Source organism: Coenobita brevimanus, chromosome 72, assembly GCF_032717465.1.
Source record: "Coenobita brevimanus isolate Jiangsu-jjx chromosome 72, ASM3271746v2, whole genome shotgun sequence".
Taxonomy (NCBI): domain Eukaryota; kingdom Metazoa; phylum Arthropoda; class Malacostraca; order Decapoda; family Coenobitidae; genus Coenobita; species Coenobita brevimanus.
This window is the reverse complement of record NC_137025.1, coordinates 38138254-38145239: the sequence shown is the minus strand read 5'-3', so window position 1 is coordinate 38145239 and position 6986 is coordinate 38138254. Positions and strand designations below refer to the sequence as shown.

At 41.9% G+C, this 6986-nt stretch overlaps 1 pseudogene; it reads left to right on the top strand.

The window, feature by feature from the left end:
• Window positions 1-3178: 3178 nt before the first annotated feature.
• Window positions 3179-4075, top strand: LOC145407104 (zinc finger BED domain-containing protein 5-like; annotated as a pseudogene).
• Window positions 4076-6986: the final 2911 nt, after the last annotated feature.

Genomic DNA, 6986 nt, shown 5'->3' with positions numbered 1-6986 from the left:
AGCGAAGAACAGACTTAGCACGATTCCCCGCAGAAACATAAAGATGATGTGATTCAAGGGTGGGTTGGCTCCGGTACCTTTTGTAGGCCCTCTCCTTGTTGCGGACAGCATTAAAACAAGCGTGATTAAACCAAGGCTTTCTTGCTTTAGTCAAAGGATATGAGAAAGGAATGTATGCTTCCATGCCCGAGAGAATAACCTCCGTAATGCGCAAGGCACACTCAGATGGCTCACGGCCATTGAAGCAATAATCATTCTAGGGAAAATCAAAGAAGTACTGCCTGAAGGCCTCCCATTCCACGGCTCCAAAATGCCACAGACGACGTTTCCCTGGAGGGTCCACAGGCCATACCAGAGTGATAGGACAGGTTAAGGTGATAAGGTTGTGATCGGAGGAGCTCAACGGAGAGAAAAGATTAACAGAGTAAGCAGAAGGATTAGTTGTGAGGAAGAGGTCAAGTATGTTGGAGGTCTCTCTCCAAGGCGGTCAGGGATACGGGTAGGGTGCTGTACAAGCTGCTCAAGGTCATTAAGGATAGAAAAGATGTAGGCTTGTTCACCAGGTGGATCAGTGAAAGGACAGGAGAGCCAAAGGTGGTGGTGAACATTGAAATCTCCTAGAATGGAGATTTCAGAGAAAGGAAAAATGGATAGAATGTGTTCCATCGTAGAAGTAAGATAATCGAAGAATTTTTGATAGTCAGTAGAATTAGGGGATAAGTAAACAGCACAGATATATTTAGTTAGAGCATGACAGGAAGGCCGAAGCCAGAGTGTAGAGAATTCAGAAGAATCGAGTTCAGGAACACGAGAGCAAGATAAGTAGTTGCGTATATATACACAACAGCCACCTTTGGCTTTGAAATGAATATAGAGAAAGTAGGAGGATACAGAAAAGGGTTTGCTGTCAGTTGCCTCAGACAGCTGAGTCTCAGTTAGAAAAAGAAGGTGAGGTTTAGAGGAGGAGAGGTGGTGCTCAACAGAGCGAAAGTTAGAGGAAAGGCTGCGAATGTTGCAGAAATGAAGAAGAAGAGAGTCAGACAGTGGTTCCAGGCACCTCGAGTCGTCATCGGGAGAGGGGCGGATGGTGGGGCCATTTATGGTCCCCCCCTTGTGAACTCAGACTTGATGATGAGACGCCATAATTTTTTTAATTTTGGAAAAGGAAGTGTAGTGCGTACTGTGCATGTAGTTTAGTGTAGATAGTTGGAGAAATTTGTACTGGAAAGGATGCTGGCCTACTCTCTGTGTAACTGAGACACTGAAAAAGTTCAGCAAAGGGGGATGGTCAGGAACTAGTCCTGAGGGCTGATGAAACGGGAGCTCCAGCACTCCCTGTCATCAGCTTTCCATCCACCTCGGCAGTACTGCCTTGCTCGACTGGTGCTACAGTCTACTCCTCAGTTTGGGGGCGCCACAACACTGAACGTGGTACATTCGCTTGATGACGACTGGGAGGGCCCTGTGCAGACCACCCAGCCGTGCCTGTAGCGGTCATCTGCGAAACCACCGCACAAATTCCCAGTATAGCAGCAGCCATGGTTCACTTTATGGGGAGTGGAGGAGCAGGGATGTGTTGTGGAATATGTATGATATGTTATGACAAGATCGATGTTTTATGGAGAGAGGATAGCCACTTTAAGGTAATGTGATATAATGTGGATTCATGTGTTACGTAAGGAGGGCAGCTTGATGCCCTCTGATGTGTGAGGCAGAAAGATGTGTAACCATCTACCAAGGCCTAGAGAGAAAATGGAATCCAGGCTATTCCTTGAGTCTCCCGTTACCTTGGCGTCAGTATTTCCTTGGGCGGGGCTGCCTACCCCTACTACATATATGTAGATGGATGCATATGAGACAGAAAGACAATGAAGCAAACAGGAAGACAGTAGGCTGTAGAGAAAGAGAGACAGTGGCACTGTCAAAGTAATTAAGAGAAAGGGAAACATACAGTAGATTCGGTATGATTGATCAAGCAAGGTAAAGAACAGCTTAGACAGCTGCATACCCTTAACTGTATTCACCAACCAAACACAATTCCCAAAATTTATTTTCTTTCTGGATGCTGTACCGGACGCACCCCTGGAAAAACTAGGGATTCATCATGCACACAGATTCTTTCTGCTCTTATAGGTACCTATATAAAGAATATAAATATAATGGCACTTTCTGAAATACGATGATAAAGTGGACTGAACTACGTAGAGGACATGAGAAGAATTGTAAAAAAAAAAAAAAATGATGGTGAGGCAGCAGAAAAAGCGGGAGAACAGAGAACAGGATATTTTAACAGATGTACCCAACACAATATCTACATTTCTGCAGTTACCATGACATAAGCTTCTTCATTTAGTTTTGCAGGCTGTTTGCCCCTCAAGATGTTCTCTGCATTTAAGCTATGAGATATTCTACGAAATCTGACTAAATACACGTTAGTTGCATTCCTGCCATTGCTGACTATCGAAACTGATTTGACTTCTACTTCTAAACTGAAAAACATTCTTTCTGTTTGCCCTGCCTCATAAAACCCTAATATTTGTTTAATGTGCAGCAGAAGATTTTACATTTTCATTTACTGATCATCCTGTTGAACAAGTGTACAACTCTTCTATCCTTAACAGCATGGACCATCTCTTGGAACTCCCCACCCGTATACGTAACGTTTGGGGAGCGAGTTTCCACATTTTAACAAATCTTTGTCTTACTATCCTGTGTATTTTTTCAATCATATTTTACTGCAAAGACCTCCTTCCATCACAATGAAATCCTAAAGACTATCTTGTTGTTCTAACAAGGTCTGTCGATTTTTCTAAATATTCACGCCTCTGGTCTCATATATATATATCTATATATATATATATATCTATATCTATATATATATGTATATATATACATAAGTATATATATCAATCTATATCTATCTATCTATATAGATAGATAGATAGATATAGATATATAGATATACCTATACATAGATATAGATATAGATAGATAGATAGATAAAGATATAGATATAGATATATATAAGAGATACACCATGTTTTAGATTAGATACTTTTAATTTGATTTATTAATTAATGCATATGAGATAGTGAGTAAGGTCTGCGGGGACGACCAGACAAAGAAGCTGAGTGCCATAGCCGTTTCTAACAACACTGCCAGCCGACGAGTTGACGACATGGCTTCAGATGTCCTGCCCCAAGCAATATATGGCACATTCTCATTGCAGTTCGATGAATCGTGCGACGTCGCCAGTTGTGCTGTTCTTCTGTTCGTCCGTTACATCCACCAGAACCAGGTCAAAGAAGAATTCCAATTGTGTGAGAATCCACTGGCGACAAGAGAGGGAGAGGATGTGTTCCATATCATTAACAGATTCTTTGTCAAGAACTGACTGTACATGTTCAACATGTAGGGAGGGATATGTACAGGTAGTTTAAAGTAGTATATACACAGCAAACTGCATAAATCTGTCAACTACAAATACGTAGATGTTGCCAGTATTTTTGTATGACTCCAATAAGAAATATTTTATCAGTACTACCAAAACTAAAACCATCCGACGAAGAGAATGACTTAGAAAGAATTACCCTATATTTTCATTCTAATCCAGGTCTGTCAACCGAGCGCCGGCGACTTTGGGTGGTCACCGCGGAATATGGGGCCTCAGATAAGCTGTGAATCCGGAAACCACAGTGGATCATTGCATCATTCATCGGTACTCACTTGGATCGAAGAACCTGCTTGCTAGTCTGAAAGCAGTGGTCGATGACGTGTTGAATGTTGTCAGCTTCATCAGGTCGAGGGATGTGAACTCCCACGTGTTCAAGGAGCTGTGCAAGGAAACTGGAGGGCAGTATTACTGTAGGTCCTGCTCTACTGCACCTATGTTCGTTGGTTGTCACGAGGCAAGGTTGTACGTTGATTCACCGAGCTCCGAAAGGACATTCAGGCATTTCTAGAACAAAAAGGGTCTCACTTGGCAACCAATTCTACCGATAGGGAGTGGCTTGCCCGACTGTGTTACTTGAATGATATATTTGCAGAGCTGAACAGTGGGAATCTGCAACTCTAGGGCCGAAATACGACGGTTATTGATGCCTGTCAAGCTGTGACTACATTTCTCGGGAAACTGAGACTCTGGGTTCACTGCGTGGAGAAAAGAGTGACTGCCCAGTTCCTGGCCCTAGATCAGTTTGCTGAAGGGAATACTCACGATTATGGAGTACTTCTCCAGACAATCAAGGAAGAGATCATGGACCATTTGGAGGGACTCGAGACAAGCCTGAATCATTACTTTTAGGAAGATGACCGACGATCCGCTAGTCTTCAGTGGATCATTCACCCCGTTACTGACCCTGATGAGGCCATTCATGATGGCGATTTCCCTGCCGAGAAAGAACGGATCACCATGTGAGCCAACGAAGCCTTGAAAATCGAATTCCAAGACCAAGGTTCAGTTTGCTTTTGGATTTCAAGACTACCTTACTCTTCAAATGTGGCCATGAGAACTTTGAAGTTGTTGGTATCGTTCTCAACAATGTACCTCTGTGAGAAGGGGTTCTCGACTGTAATGGGGATGAAAACAAAGAAAAGGGTTCGCCTGGATGTGGCGAACGATGCCAGGCTGATATCTCAACCAAGAAGCCAAGAATACCCAAACTAGCTGCTAAGATGCAATTCAATTCGACCCACTGACTAATTTAATAATAATAATAATAATAATAATAATAATAATAATAATAAATAAATAAATATATATATATATATATATATATATATATATATATATATATATATATATATATATATATATATATATATATATATATATGTTTCTAATAGATGCAGTGAATATGGATAATGACACCATTCTCTAAATGGAGGTAACAGGCTTGATGTATCATGTAAAACTGGGTTACGAGCCATAAAAGGATGGGAACAACTGGCCTAGGGCAATACCTACGGGACGTTATTGTGGTAACTTTGAAGATGTAGTGGCCTTGTATCTCAGGACAGTGGATGAATAATCCGTCACAGATTCAGTTGCACAAGTATTAGTGATGAACGCAGCATTTAAGCATCTTATGACGTCTACCTGTTACTTACCTTACCCTTCCCTTGACCCAAGTATTTGTACCCATTTTTCACTTACCTCTCTTCTTCCAAGTTTGATTATATTCTATCATTTTCGTCTCAATATTTTCACAAACAACTCAACACAGCAGTTTCTTTTTCCACCTTTCATATTGATAATCTGTAACTCGGTGTCTGATACCTTCACTCCAGAGTATTTTGGCCATCCTTTCCTTGCTTAATTTTTTCGACATTCTACATCCCCACACTTCTCTCCTTTCTCATCCTTTTTCTCCCTCCAGTTCGTTGACACGGTGTTTCATATTATGTCTTTCTCCTTCTGTTCCCATCTTTCTTCCATCCTGTTCACCAAATCCTTTGGCCCTCACTTCATGTCCCCCATCTCTTTTTACCCCACCACAATTCCCTTGCGTCCTCTACATCTGCTTCCCACTTCCCCACCCCTTCTGTCCTACAGCCTTCCCTTGATTCCCCTCAGGTCGTGACATGGCCTCACTCGCTAATTTCATGTCGTGCATTAGTCATACCTCCACATTCTATCAGCACTCTAGTTGGCCTTGTATGTGGTTCCTGCTTACGTCCTAAACAGACTTGTTGGCATTACGTGTACAGTAAGTTGGTGCTGTTTTTGTGATATATGTGTAGTCAGATGTGTTTGTATGTAGAAATATTATGGCATGAGAGAGAGAGAGAGAGAGAGAGAGAGAGAGAGAGAGAGAGAGAGAGAGAGAGAGACAGACAGACAGACAGACAGACAGACAGACAGACAGACAGAGACAGAGACAGACAGAAAGACAGACAGGTGAAAATATGGCAGATACGAGTAACTGCAATGATGCAAGTATTTTTTTTTAATTCAAATTATTTTTTTTACATGGTAAATTATTTAATTTTTTGCCATTGTTGTTTTTGCTGTTCTTGTTGAAGTTGTTGCCCCAACCAAACCATATCTGACCCAGCAGACCGGTCAACAGCAGGTACGCAACTGCTCGTATGGGATCGTCTGAAGGTCCCTACATCACAACTGCTGTGTTTGCATCTAGTGTGGTGTGTTGTACATGTTATGTTTTGTGGACCTTTTCTGCAAGCGGGACACGTGTCATCTGTGATTCCAACCAGCCCATGTCTAATCTGGTAACTGGGGAGAGTTGGGTGAATTTCTCATCTACGCCAAGCAAAGTGAACTCGATAAGGTTTATTTTAGGTTAACTGTGATGCGTGGTTGTCGGGAGAGGGACTTGTGTTAAATTATGATCGAGATGATGAGTTGCCTGGTGTGTGAATTAGGTGTGTGGGAGTGTTTCACTGCTAGTTTTGGAAAGTCTGAAGGTGGGATGTTCTTGAAGAGGGTCTACAAATGTTTGCATAGCGATTTTTTCATGTGCCTACTTGCGCCGTGACTCTGTTATTACAATGGTGCTGCAGGCATCCAAAGCTATAATAAAAGACAAAGTTTATAGTCTCGAGGCCATATTCACGGGACAGGATGATAGATCTTAAACTCTGATGATTATTCGAGTCTTCCTGGCTGTTGAAACACTGAAGACTAAGACCTAGGATTACTGAAAGCAATATCAGAAGAGTTCTGTTTTTCCTATGCTAGCATCAGTTCCTTTCCTCTTTTCATGAGTCTTTCCCCGTCTTCTCCATTTCTTTTCTGTCTCCTACTCATCCTCATTCCCCTCATCCTCTTCCTTTAATCCTCCCTACACATATCGTTGTTTCCCATCCACTTTCTGATGGTTAAATGCAAAACTGTCAGCAGAACTATGTAGGATACGCATAGCAATGCATAGTTTTGGAAAAGCAAGGTATAACGTCGTGAAAATGTCATTTGGAAGCTTATACGCATCCATTGTGTGGTCTGGCATTCACATTATTAATATGCA